At 48.5% G+C, this 14,488-nt stretch overlaps 1 protein-coding gene across 5 annotated transcripts in view; it reads left to right on the top strand.

The window, feature by feature from the left end:
• The window catches only part of mrj (DnaJ heat shock protein family (Hsp40) member B6 mrj), a 193,839-nt gene that overhangs the window by 147,573 nt on the left and 31,778 nt on the right, over positions 1-14,488 (top strand). For 3 of the 5 annotated variants that reach the window (XM_037435588.2, XM_037435603.2, XM_037435618.2), the window contains exon 1: positions 14,172-14,322. The exons of the other annotated variants lie outside the window; for them this stretch is intronic. The gene's annotated coding sequence lies outside the window, so the exon portion shown is untranslated. Of the gene's footprint in view, positions 1-14,171; positions 14,323-14,488 lie in introns of those variants that run through there. 5 annotated transcript variants of the gene reach the window in all.

Raw genomic sequence — 14,488 nt, forward strand, 5'->3', positions numbered from 1 at the left:
ATGTTAGTGTCCATTTACCGATCGACTCGTGCAATACAGAGACCATTCAAGCACATTATACTGCAGCAACACTCTACGGAACGCTTAAACAACTGTATAGTCGCAACAACTCAAACGACGCCGTTCGCGTCGACTGTCGTGTGAAACTGTGAGGTACATGTGGTGATCCGGCGTTGACAGGTTTCAATATGCTTTTGAGGAATCGATATCACTGCACGCTAGCGAGATATCTTTGAGTTATGAAATATTAAAAAAAAACGATAACAGCTCTGCTTTTTTTTAACAGAGTCTGCGGCAGCTCCAAGACCGGCGCGTCGATTTCTGTGCCGCTGAAGGCGGCCGACCGGCAGTTGCGAAGCAATGCGCTGTATAGTCAAGAAAAGACGGCGTGCCCGTTGCCTCCGGAGACCATCTAACACTTCCTTGTTTCAGGGCTGCAATGTTTATTTACTCCGTTTTCTGTTACTCTCTCGGGCGCCCACTATAGAGCTCGCCCCTTACCGAGCCTACAGTTGCAACGGCTTCACGGAGCTCCGAAAGCGGGTATCCATACTGGTCGTGTTAAAAAGCTGCGAAATCGATGGCGCTCGCCCGTGGGTTTATTTTTTTTTTATCGTTGTCATGACCAGGACTTCGATAACCCCGCTATAGCACGGGCGTTTCTCCCTTCGGTCGTTCGTATATAGCCAGCGAAACTGGATGAAGCCAGCACGTTCGGCGTTAACGAACAGATTCGGGTGAAAAGGACACGTAGACCATCTTCGAAGGTTGCCTCATATCTGATTATCTGTTTGCGAGTGCAATCAATTGCAACGCCGCCGCTATGGCCTCTTATTAAGGGCCTTCTTTAGCTCACAAATTTCGATAAGTGAATGCTCACTCGGTCTCTTCTCCACTCGATACCATTTATTAATGTATTTATTTTAACATGCGCCATGAACATACTCAAGTATTGCAGGAATTAGGGGAGGAAATCTTAAGAAGATCCCCGGTTTGGTGTCGATGTTTCGCTATGGGTATTAGTAACAACATTGACGAAGCCGCGGTGAACACAGGTCGTCGTCTTGAAGTTACTCGAAGAAAGTGTGCCGCGCGAACTTATAAGGCTGACAGAATGAACTCTTGGAGTTCCATCTCCGGGCCCTAATATTGTTATTCATTCATGTCTTTACAAATAAATCATTGTCTATTGGTATGGTTCGCGAGCAATTCAGGTTGGAGCTGGTCTACTTCGCGACGTGAAAACGCCATAAAACAGCTGCATTTTTTTTTTATTGGCAGGCGTTCGTCTAGCAATAGACGCCCCTCAGTTTACACTTCACTGTGTACGAAACCGCCTTCTTGGCAGGCACTCGTGAATATGCACTATCAAAGACCTTCAAATCGCCTTTCGATAAACTCGCGTGTACACAACTCTCTGTATACATACGGTCATCAATAACAGTGCCCTCAGAGCTACGTGACTTAGTACGTATATGCGAGGCGACGCTCGCGTAAAGCGCCCGAATCGCTCCAAACCACGAACGGGAGATGAATTAGGGTACTTAGCAAAACACGCCCATCGATTCGTCGTCGCAGCCGCGCGTCTTATTCATGGGCGCGCGCTTTATGGCCGTCTATGTAGGCGCCCGCAAGCTGCCTGCATCGGCGAACAGTATATACGGACATTTGCCGGCATGCATCATCCACGGCGCCACGGGAGACGGGCTGCATTTTATCCGACCCACGTTGTAGCGTGGCTGTTGGGAGAGTTTCTTCTCAGTCAAAGGGGCGTTCGCGTGGTGTGCCGGACGCGTTCAAGCAAACTTCGATCTCAGGGTTGTCGCCGTCTTCGCATGCGCGCTTTCATCCTGCGCTGTAGCAAACAAAGAAAAACTAAAAAAAAAAGGCTCGAGAGGAATATGCGTGGGAATGGGTGCGTGTGTATACAGACAACATAGATGCCCCACACGGAGCGAATCCTATAGATATGAATCGTTCTGCATTATAGTTAAATACTGACATGGAGTCCGGGCCGTGCAACCCAGCAGAATGGCCCACCGATTGCCCGCTCTCGCATGGGGTTAAACCAACAAAAATTCTTATTGAAAAAACAAACAAAGAGAAGTTATTGAGCAAATGACAACAGATGACATCGAAAATAGATGACGCCGTTCAATTAAAATACCGAGGAAATTGTTGACCAAGATTTAAAATTGGCCCAGGGCCGTTTCAATCGAAAAGTCATCTATGAACTCGATATAGGTACCATTGAAAAAATACTTCCTCATTGACATTTCGATAGGAATGAGTCAATGACATTTTTATTTCTTCTTATGTGATTATTAAAAAGGAAAGAAGAAAAAAGTGAGCCCCGTAACTGTCTGCATCAGAGTGCGGCACCTCGACAGTAGCTCACGAGGAATGGGGGTAAGAAGGTATTAAAAGGATGGGATTAAAGGTATAGAGATAGATAGAGGGAAGGAGGGAGCGTGGCGCAGGGGCAGTGAACGACAGAACACGGCGTAAGTAATGAGGAGATATAAAAGATGGACACGGTCGCAGACTTTTTTATTCCAAAGTGCTCAACAGAAACGTTGTCGACAAAGTATGTAAGCAAGTCAATGAGTATTGCGGAACCATTGATGATCAATACAGTCAATCATTCGATCATAGTGTGACAATAGAAAATAAACAGTCATTTATATAAGGTATCATACAGGGAGTGGACGCCCCGCCGCGTTGGTCTAGTGGCTAAGGTACTCGGCTGCTGACCCGCAGGTCGCGGGATCGAATCCCGGCTGCGGCGGCTGCATTTCCGATGGAGGCGGAAATGTTGTAGACCCGTGTGCTCAGATTTGGGTGCACGTTAAAGAACCCCAGGTGGTCGAAATTTCCGGAGCCCTCCACTATGCGTCGTCTCTCATAATCATATGGTGGTTTCGGGACGTTGAACCCCACATATCAATCAACAGGTAGAGGGCGCTTGGTGTAAGCCCCCACTGATTTTCCCCGACGCAGTGGTGTGTATATGCTGCTATACCGATTTGTACTTTCCACAACAAATTTCTACGTGAGTTTCTTTTGCTGTTGTTTCTGTAACTGACATTCTACCCTTCCTGCAGGCTTCCCCTCGCCTCTTCTTTCTGGGTACAACACGTGGACTATGTCAACACTATAAACGTTGAGCCTATCAGAATTTTGTGCTTTCCGGCCACACTCTGTTATCTCCTCTTGCACAGTCTCTTGCTGATTAAACCGAAACTGAAACGCACAAAACGAAGTGAGATCAGTTGATAGCGCATGATATCCGCGCAAGACAAGACAGAACGGGCGCGGGACTGCATGGAAAAGCAGGTTAAGAGACAATTCACAGCTGATGTTCTTCGTATATATGGATGAATCGAGAGTGTATTTCTTCATGACGCCATGTGAACAACCTGCTGACTCCACGAACTGTGCCGGAAATACAGGAAAACGTCAGGAGAGATGTGAAGTATACAGGGCATCTTATTAGTTTTCACAGTACTTATAACATCACCTATACTTTCCTCTGCATCACTGTATGTTGGTCCGCATTATTGCCTTGCCCTCCCCCCCCCCCGCCCCCCTTCAAAAAAAAAAAAAACGAGCCCTTAAATTCCCACTTCTTTCCTTCATTTATAGCGATGGTCTCGTTCTGGCAGACTTCATATACCATCAGGCAGTATGCGTGGCATTATTCGTCAGCTGCTAGCTCGTGAAAAAATGACTACATACGTGACGCTAAAGGGCAAAAAAAAAAAAAGTGTTCCACACTCGACGCCATGGGTGTATTAGCGGCGCGGATTAACACCCAGGTTTAAATGCGCATATATTATATCCCATTAAGCACACGGGAGGGGGGGGGGGGGGAATGGCCGTCGCTGTAGCTCAGTTAGTATATAGCATCAGACGCATTATTCGAAGGTTCGGCCCCTTTCAGTGGCAAGTTATCTTTTCGTTTATTTTTTTTATTCCCATTTACATTGCAATTACTAAATTACTACTAATAATATCCCCTATTTTTTTCCTACGCATTAATTGTCCGTTGGTTATCGTTAAACTTCCTCGGTGTTCATTGCAGTGTCAGAGGCTGTTTGGAAGCCCTATAGCAATAATAGAACTATAGCACTGAAACAAAAAAGAAAGGGTGCACATCACAACTCTGCGTATACCTAGAGCCTTACAGCCTGCGCATCATATCGATTCTCGTCTAATCTTCTTTTTTTTTTCCTGTGTTATGTCTCTCTGAGAGGACTCTTTACTAAGGCAAAATAACTTGGCATCTGGCGTAATGTTATGCGTAAAAGCTGCTGCATCTGTTCTATCAAACGTCTGCAATAGTTTACAGCCCATAGTATTCTAATTTGTTAAAGTTGTCAAAGTGACGTTTGCGCCGCAGTACGTAATCAGCATTAGATACCGCGGTATCGATGTAAGGAACGCGTGCGCTTTTGCGACAGCTGAGCATTAATGCGGAAGCTTTCCGAGACCGCGAACATTGAAAAGTACACGAACCGTCTTTGTTATTCCTTCTTGCGTCATCCATTTATGCGAAGACGTACATATATGCATGCGTACGTGCATGTCGGAGCGTCCTTTATATTCCGCGGAAACTAGGTTGCTTTATGCAACCTGTAAGGTACCACTTCTTGTCTACAGTCGATACCCTGCAACACCCTCTTACTATAGTACCCAGTCGCTGTCCGACCCTTTAGACTAGTCGAGAGGGAGTTGGTCCGACCCGACCTAACCCGATCGGTTGAATGAAAGAGTCTGGCCACAGATAGTGTCGAAATCAGCCGGAGACTTTCGTCTTAACTGACATGTCACCGGACAGCTTCGGTGGAGCATGAGAAAGGTGTGAGTCACCGGTTCCTCGAATTCACCAACAGATACATCACGCGCCTGTCGCGGTTTGTCATCGTTTCGGCGGCAGTCTAGTCGCATTGCCGCTGTTTGTTCGGCACATTTCTACTCTAAGTGGTTTGTTCAAATAAGATTTTGTGGCCACGTCGCACAGCCGGGCGGCCGCACCTGTCTCCGTGTATGCGCTGTATCCGCACAGCGCCTCGTCAAGGTGCTGTGTGCCGCGCGGGAGAGTCCATCTGCGCCCGCGGGGGTCGTCGCCACTATAGTCGTGACAGGAGTGGATGGCGCGGCGTTTGCCGCCCACGTGCTCTGGAGCTCGGCTTCCCAGAACGGCGTCCTCCCGCTGGTCATTTGCCTCGGCTGTCGGAAACAAAGGGGGCCAACGATCGTCTGGATGGGAAATAGCTCTACTGTGTACCCCCTTTCTCCGCTTCCCCTCTTTCCAACCACCGATGAGGTCGGGCCACCTCATCGGGCGTGCATGCACCAAATGGGGGGCGATCCCGAACGTTGCACCTTCGGCTTGTCTCTCGCGGGCCGCGAAAGCTGCCGACTATAATCCGGTATACGTCGAAATTGAACTTGCTTCCAAGTTGTGGCGTGTTCCATTATGGTGGCGGTTGAATACCTTTCGCGGGAAACTCTGTAATACCCCCACCCCCCAATAATAATGTGTGGGGGGTTAACGTCCCCAAACCACCATATGATTAATGAGAGACGCCGCAGTGGAGGGCTCCGGACATTTCGACCACCTGGGGTTGTTTAACGTGCACGCAAATCTGGGCACATGGGCCTACATTATTTTCGCCTCCATCGAAAATGCAGCCGCCGCAACCGGTATTCGATCCCGTGACCTGTGGGTCAGCAAAATAAAAAGCTTCATCTTTTATGCTGTTCTCGATTTTCGGTCGTTTACCGTTGGCGGTCGCTTGTACTTGCAGTTTGTTCTGTCCGTGCAAACTACGAGTATGTAACAAGTTCATGGCCTCTTAGACATTTATAGTGTATACATTAAAATTCTGATATTGCAGATACGTTGACACATTCTATTTACTTGTACAGATTACAATTCTAAGTTTGTCATATATATACCCACAGAATATTATCCGCGAAAAAAAAAAGAATAAAGAGGCGAATAATATGGATGACACCTCACAGCTGCAGAAGCGCCAAGTTCAACGCCGTTACTATGAGATGCGAAGTATGTCACTCACAAGCACTACATGTAAGCAGGTCCATTAACTCCCTTTTATTCTAGTTTGAAACATAGCAGCGAAAACTGCAGGGCTGTCATGTTCATTTCGTTCTTCCTAACTTCCTCTGTTGCTGAATATTGACGGTTTACGAGCGCGTACACGGCGTGATGAGACAAAAACGAGTAACCTCGGTTGCAGTGTATATCTTCAGAGTGACGGCCTAATTAGCGTTTGCTTCGGTCGACATTTGCGTGCTGCAGACAGCAAAGGTGGAACGAAGGACGCATCGATTTGTCATGGCAATGCTATCGTGCTTTGTCCTGCTCAGGAGGCTGTTTATCTTGCAAGCGCGGTTAGCCAGCTCAGCAGTGCGATGAACTACAGCGCCGTGCAACCGTCGTGTCGCAAATACGTAACGACGTTTCACTGGCGAGATTGATTTGATATGTGGGGTTTAACGTCCCCAAACCACTATATGATTATGAGAGACGCCGTAGTGGAGGGCTCCGGAAATTTAGACCATCTGGGGTTCTTTAACGTGCACCCAAATCTGAGCACACGGGCCTACAACATTTCCGCCTCCATCGGAAATGCAGCCGCCGCGGCCGGGATTCGAACCCGCGCCCTGCGGGTCAGCAGCCGAGTACCTTAGCCACTAGACCACCGCGGCGGGGCGCACTGGCGAGAGTACTATCGTTTCTAAAATGCACCCACTGACCCGGTTGCCACTTCAGGTTTCCCGTTTACACTCAACGAAGCATCTAAGACTATACTATAATGTATGCATCTCACTCATGCGATGGCCAATCGTTTCCCGAAAAACTAAGTATGCCACATGTGGCTTGGAGTGGCCTTCACGAACGCATACTTCTATCTCATTGGAATGGCCAGCTCTTCTACATGCACGTATACTGCAGCTGCTGCGAAGAAACCATCGTGCACCTTCTATGTGAGTGCACCAATTTCAACGCGCCAAGACAAGAACTGACTGCAGCTCTGGATAGACTGGATGATCGGCCTTTGTCGGAACAAAGGATTCTGGGTCACTGGCCGAGCCCACCCTCAACCCAGAAGGCTTTGAAAGCTTTGCTGCCCTTTTTACGGACAACTGGCCTCAGAGACAGACGTTAGTGTCTTATACTCTTTGATGTTGTCTTTCCTCTGTCGCTATTTTTTTTTTGTAATTTCTCTCTCTCTCTTCGCAACATTTCTTTTCGTTTCATCATCTTTTATTCCCCTCACCCCTTTCCACAGCACAGGGTAGCCAGCCTGTCTAAGAACTGGCTAACCTCCTTGTCCTTCCGCTTAAACTTTCCTCCTCTTTTAAAGTAAGTCGTCCATTAAATAGGCGTATGAGTGAAAAATGAGCGCGGATTGGCTCGGAAACGACCAACTCGGCGCACCTGCTCACTTCCATCGTTTGTCGCTCGCGCCTCGGGACTCGCAAAAAGAGCAGCTGTTCCCCGTACTCGTCGCGGCACCTGTGCGGTCGGCGATCCGGCCGGCTGTGTTTGTCTTTCCTCGTATCTTCTGCGCTGGCCAAAGAGGCGACGATTATGCTGCAAACGCAAGAAGTCGTGTGTACCGAGAAGCGAATTTGGGCACGCTCCTCCGAAGAGACCCGAGAAGGTGTGAACGACCGCAGGAGCGGCAGACTTGCGACGCCCTCTCCGCTGGCGTCGCGTTGCCTGGTCTTTGCCGCTAAATTGGCGGCGCCCAGTACCATGCCCGGGGAGGATCGGAGGGGGCCACGCCTGACTGTTATGCGCGAAGCTTGAGGGGCCCGCTCGTCATCAGACGCGTGGCGACATTGCGGATGAAAACATTCGAAGCGCACTTCCCTGTGTATACGTCACGAGCATTTAGGGGTCGGGAATGTATACCTACGTTGCCTGCGGCGGGATCTCCCTTTCGAGAGCGATTTTATGAGCGCGCACGGCGCGTGGAAGGCGTACTGCGAACTCTATTTTTACGGCCGCCTGTTTCCCGCACTGGGATGTCCCGGCTTCTGGGCGTTTGTTCGTCTCCCTTCACTTGCTTTCTTTGCGTTCGCCGGTGACGAGGCCGATCGTCGAACCTCGAAGTGCTTTTCGGCCCCTTTTCGGAGGGTCAACGCTTTCGAATGAAGAGCTTCCGTCAACCGGCTGCTCGGGGGCAACGCATTGCTGCGCCCACGGTCACGTTTTCCTTCACCGTAAAGCAGCCCCCCCCCCCCCCCAAAAAAAAAATAGTCTTTAGATTTCACGTGCCAGAAGACACGATTATGAAGCGCGCCGTGAACACCCGAGACCCTTTAACGCGCACCTAAATCTAATTAAACAAGCAGTTTTTCGGTTGACTTTTATCGAAATGAGGGGCATCATGTACATGTGGTTGCGAGTCGAGTCTGCGAAACAGCGTGGTTGTGTTTCTACAGCGTGGTTGTGTTTCTAGAAAAAGAAACGCATGACTAATCTTAACCTTGACAGGGGGTCATTCGTGCCGGCCGAAACGGACAACAGCTCGTTATGTGTTCATCGCTTTAAAAAGTAGGCTTATGTGTTTCTACCAAAAGCTGCCGTTAACAGAATATTTCTACCCCTTTCGCCCCTCCAAACCACAAGTATTATCCTATACTGTACTTTTATTATTTCATGCTGTAATGCCACTTTCATTTCATTTCATTTATTTATACTGTTAGCCCAGAAGTGGGCCGTTACAGGGTGGAAGTACAAACAATTATTTGTAAAAAAGAAGTACCGTACAGGTCTCGAGATAATTTCTCGGTACTATTGTGACCAGCAACTCGAAGTTATACATAACATACATAAATGGAACACACATGCGATGCAATACATACGCGCAGAACAGCACATGACGCATTTGAGGCGGCACTTTTGCACCGCGCTGAAGATTTGAAAGACAACTACTGCAGGATCATGCAACCAACAAAAAGTACACACACACGCAAAAAAAAACACTTCGGTGTAATGCTGCACCATTAGGTACACTCATGGTCGCCGCCTTGCCGGCCGGCATGGTTCTGCCAGAACCCTTTCATCGGCATGACTCATGGTGTGCTTCAGCTTTAGGACAGTATATTATTCGGCGCGCGCGTGCGTGTTCATCGCCCCGAGCCTTGCCCCACGCACTGTTGCCATACTGCCGGCTTGCGCGGTTCGATCACCGGGCATTGAACTATAATGACGAGTGCCCGCACAGACACGCCAACTCACTGCCGGGTCGCGGAAGCGCAGGGCCAATGACTCTACAGCACGCAGTCTGCAGCGTTGTACAGGTGACAATGACTTCATTACTCATCACGCGTCATTCGAAAAAAAAAAAAAAGACCTGTGTGCGGCCCTCGCTGTGAGCGGCACCCTTCCAAGTATCGCACTGGCGTGTATATAGTATACGTTCCGAATCGGCCACAGCGTGCGGTTACATCTGTGCATATGAGCGCTGGGTCCGCGCGCGTTTCCATTTCGGGAAACCCGCGCTCCAAACACCGCATGCCTGCGCGCTGGTTCGCTCCGCTGTCGTTGCCGGGTCAACTCACGTCGCTCTCTTCGAAGGCGCGCCGTCGTACTGAATAACCTGTGCGAGGACGGCCAGTAGTTGCGCTTAGACCGGCTCCTCCTCCCACGCGTTCTCTTGATTGATGGGCGTTTTATGAAGCGTCTGCTCTGCGCACCGCGTTCGCTTTTAGGGGCGAAGCTCCTTATAGCGGCACCCGTTCGTCCCTCGTAGTCGTAGTGTGTAACAATTGTTACATTTTGACCTCCAAGGTGGTGCCGGTGGGAGATTTCTTCTGTGCGTTGTTTAACAATAAAAGATAGTGCGCAATGCACATGCCAATGACTGCTAATGGGGAATGAGAGACAGGAGCATTCGGCTTTTAGTTGACGCGCACGCTACGATCCCCATTAGCAGCCATTGGCATGCACATTGAGCACTATCTGACAAGAAAGGTTATTCGTTATACTCGCTGGGTGTAACCTTCTTGGTTTTAGAAAGGTTTAGCGAGCGTTGGGCCGCAGTGCCATGAATACATTGAACTAGTATATACCATGAACTCGAGGTGGTTAAAGGTGGGAAGTAGACCCGAAGCGAAAGCTGTAAGAAAGTGTGCGTGTGCCACCTCTCGCCATCATATATGGAGAATATATGATGAAAAGATGCGAGATGGTGGTACTAGTAGTGTTGAATAGATGGACGAATGGACACACAGACAGATGTATGGATGGACGCATGGACGAACGCAGGGATGGACGCACGAACAGACGCACGCATGGACGGAAGCAAGAACGAATGGACGGACGAATGCTGCGCCCCACTCTCCATCATTCACTCCGTGGATATTATGCCAATTTTTTTTTTTTTTTTACAGCTGATGCTTTTAAAAAGGTGGGCGCTGTGGAACCGTGAGATCACACAGGTGAAAATGAAGCTATAGCGTAATGCGCCTATTTTAACGTGCTTGAGTTTACGCTCAGCACCCCACGCATAAGTTTATCACAGAAAACGAATCGAGACGACTCGCACGGCGGAAACGATTTCCAAGTATACTCTACGGATTAGCCGTGTTTCACGGATGTCAAAAATATGGGTGCACGACAAGAAAAGCAGACTGTCGGCGGGATATGTGGGTATATGATAAGAAAACCAGAATGACGTGTGTATTATCATTGTCAATATATTTTTTATCATTTTGGACGTATTGTAACCGTCTGTATATACCTGATAATGCGTGAGAATCGAAATTTACGTATTGTTCTGACAGCAACGACTTTTTTGCTATCAAGTAATACGTCACCCAGACGACGTTACTCGCCCATGAACTCGTGTGTCCGAACTTCAAAGATAAGCGTTTCTCCCATCCACGTGGTACAAATGTTGGAGACCTGCAGTCATGCTATGCTATCGTTTTGTGGCCATGCTCAGCCAGTTTATGACGCTCTATTTTGGCTCGATAGCAAGCCTGTTGTCAGTGCGTTGACGGCGGGAAAGGCTTTGTTTCTGTTACCAGCAGTCGTTAAAGGTAAGCCCATGTTTTACAGCAGTGAAATGATGTTACTGCGTGTAGCAACGCTAAACAATATTTTACGATTGTATCGCATGCTGGAGAGGCTACGTTTCTTCCCTTTCCCCAGTGTGAGGCAGCAACTCAAACGACTATTTCCTGGTTGACCTCCATTTCTTTCCAATCTGAATAATTTTGACCACTACCCGCTGGGGTGTACTAGTGCTATCGCACTTCGCTGCTGGCCCGAACGTCGCAGGATGGAATTCCATCCGCATTTCAGTGGAGTTGTTTTAAATAGCTATAGATTCAGGTGGACGTCGAAGAGCCCCAGGTGGTTGAAATTTCCGGTTACCACTGTGGCGTCCAGTCGAATTAGTAGTTTTAGGGACGTAAACTTTCAAGAATTATAGTTTTTCACAAGAACATGTGTTTTTTCTATTTTTTTTTAACGGGGGCTTTTTTCTGCTCTTTCTTCTAAACTGCATTCAAGCCACCCGGGAAGCTTCCTGGCGACTCTTCTGGTTTTGCTCCTTTTCTTACATCATATCGAACTGAATATCAATCATTGATTTAAAAAACGCTGTTTTCTTGTTTGTTTTTTCCGCTTCTGTCTTTTTTGCTTCGGTTCGTGTTCAGAACGGAAGAGCTCCATTGTGCATCGGGGCGTTATCAGAATTTTTTTTTTTCGGGAGAGATATACAGTAGCACTTTATATAGTTTTCGCGTGTGTATATATATATTGTTCATCATCATCAGCCTGATTGCGTCCACTGCAGGACAAAAAAGTCTCTCCCGCGTTCCGCTGGTCAACTCAGTCTGCATGTACATATTATACATATATAAAACTAAAAAATAAACTGGCGTGGTTTTGATCCCCCGTGGTATACGCCAGTGTTATGCATAACCAAAGTGCGTACAAGACACTGTCGGGACCACAGTACACAATGCAGAACGCGAAGCCCCTGCATAGCGTATAGCTTTGCGCGTAGTCTGTGGTTAGTAAACCCTGTTCCATCCGTCGTATTGTTTGCATCTGCACCGATCTGCACAGCAGGCGTCTATTCCAACTATAGCCAAAATTTTTTACCCTACCGGCGGTAGAAGTGGGCATGCGGCTTGCTAACGAGTGTGGCCACCCATGGGTGTCGTTATAGCGCGTTACGAAACCCTCTACAAACGTTCCCGCATCTGCAGCGCCGTGCAAGTCCCCACCGCCAGTGCGCCAAAGAGGTGCGCCCGCCCTCTCGAAAAGAGTATAGAAAGAAAACGGGCCTACACGTGAACACAAGAGCTCCGAGTGTGTTCCAACTTCTCGGCCGGGATTCTCCGAAGACCAGGAAAAGCCTCGGCTTGGTCTGCCACGCCATCGGAAGCAGCTGGAATTGAGGGCACTGACCTCCGATAATTATACGAGACGGGAAGACGAAAAAAAAAAAAATCCTAACAAGGAGAACCCAGGAGGCTACGAAGAGCGTGCCTTCGGCCAATGTTTTCTCGCTTGATTTTTTTTTCTTCGTGTGGGGAGTTTAAAGGGTGCTTTGAAGCAAATAGGAGTAATGAACGGACACTCTCGTTCCTTCGTAGAGGAGGCCTCTGCTTCTGGGATTACGCCTGTGACACGCTGGGGCAAGGGAATGAACAAACTATCCGCACTTCATTTTCTTTCTTTCCCTTTCGTTCATTTCTTTTTCATTCTTTCTTTCTTGCGTAAGTCGAATGCTGACGATTGTCTCGCGTGGAAGGGACATTGAAACGTGGCCAACCCATTTCGCCTTTCCAACAAAACCGCGCAGCTAATGCTTTCGTTTGGCTCCGCTGATCTGGCAAGAGCTTTGCGGTTAATGGAGGAGAGAAAAACAAACAAACAAGAACTTATCATAATGCCCTACTCGCACACGTGTAATTCATCATCGTCAACCTATTTTATGGCCACTGCAAGACAAAGACCTCTCTTAATTATCGGTCTTAGAATATGTCTTGAGCGGGCTGATTTCATTATATGCCAGCGAGCTTGTTAATTTAATCACCTAATTAACTCTCCGTCATTCACCGAGAATGCCCACCGTTGAGAATTGTTCGAAAACATTTCTTGAATTGGGTGGCATGTGTATTGAATTGAGTGCGGGGAGCAAGGTCCTAACAAGAAAACCACCCGAAGAATAGGATAACGCTAGAAGAGTACGAAATTAAACAAAAGATTCTTTCTCTGAGGATTCGGATAAATCAACAGAGGCTAGATAAATCGTAAAGCAAAAAAAAAAAAAAAAAGACCTGAACGTGTGTTTTGCGAGTCACAGCGTTCACGTTTCACACTAGAGTCGCTCATAAAACCGTCGTCCACATATGCCCGGAATCCACAAATATTTTGTTTGTTTTGTTCTTCGTTTGAACAACTATGGTTGGACTACTTCGTTTCGAATCAGCACCGCTACTTAAGAGAACCGAGGACAGCGCCAGAAAGTCTCCGGATTCCACTTGTAGTTATCGCGCTATTTCATATTCGGGTCGTGCAAGTACTCGGGCGAAGAAGCTTTCAGCAGCTGTTTCACTCAACTCCTGGAAGAACGCTCGATAAATATTGCGGATTTGAGTGTATTAATTCCATACGCTAGCGTCGAGCACCGTTCTAGTCGCTAAAAAGCAACTGGTTCTTGCTATCCGTTCAAAGAAGCAGCACTGATCTGTCGCTACGAAAGGGGTCTCCTTGTTGTACCTTCGTCGTCGTTCTGTTCTCGCGCTATATCTACCGTCATTCCTTCGTGGATGTTGTAGACCGACGGAAAAGTGCGGCGCGAAGAAAAAAATAGAAATCTCTGGAGGGTCTGAAGTCACTCCCGTCCTCACACAGCGGGGAAAGCTTAGCGGTACTTTCTTATCATCCGGAACCTGACACTACGTTTTGTGGGCTACAACTAAATTGGCCGTTGCAGGAGCGCGGCAAAACGCGCCAAGCCAGCTCGAGCGTTGAGCCAGCCGGTCGAGCGGGCGACGAGCGAAGGGACGGAAACACGTCAAGAAGGAGAGTGGAAAAGGCCATCCTCGCCACCTTTCTTTGTCGTTCATCTGTTGCGTGCGGTGCACCCTGGGATAGAGCAACCTGCCGACCGACGGGATAGTCGTCGTTTCGCTGCGCTCGTTGCTGGTCGGCATCGTTCGCCGCAGTGGTGTGGGTTGTGCGTGTTGGGCCGCGCGTGTGCTTCTGTGCGCGTGCCATTCCTGTGGATTAAACCGCTGCCACCGTTGGAACAGGTGAGCCGTGCCCCCCCAGCAGTTTCCCGCCCGAAAGCGCGCGGATCAGCGCGTGTGCAACCGTCCTTTTCTTTTTCCGCCTGTTTTTGGGAGCAAAAACGGGAATTTCGACAGCGCCCGTTCGACGCCGAGCCTGTGCGACCGACCAAGGACGGCTTTTAGCGAG

Source organism: Rhipicephalus microplus, chromosome 1 (genome assembly GCF_043290135.1).
Source record: "Rhipicephalus microplus isolate Deutch F79 chromosome 1, USDA_Rmic, whole genome shotgun sequence".
Lineage (NCBI taxonomy): Eukaryota > Metazoa > Arthropoda > Arachnida > Ixodida > Ixodidae > Rhipicephalus > Rhipicephalus microplus.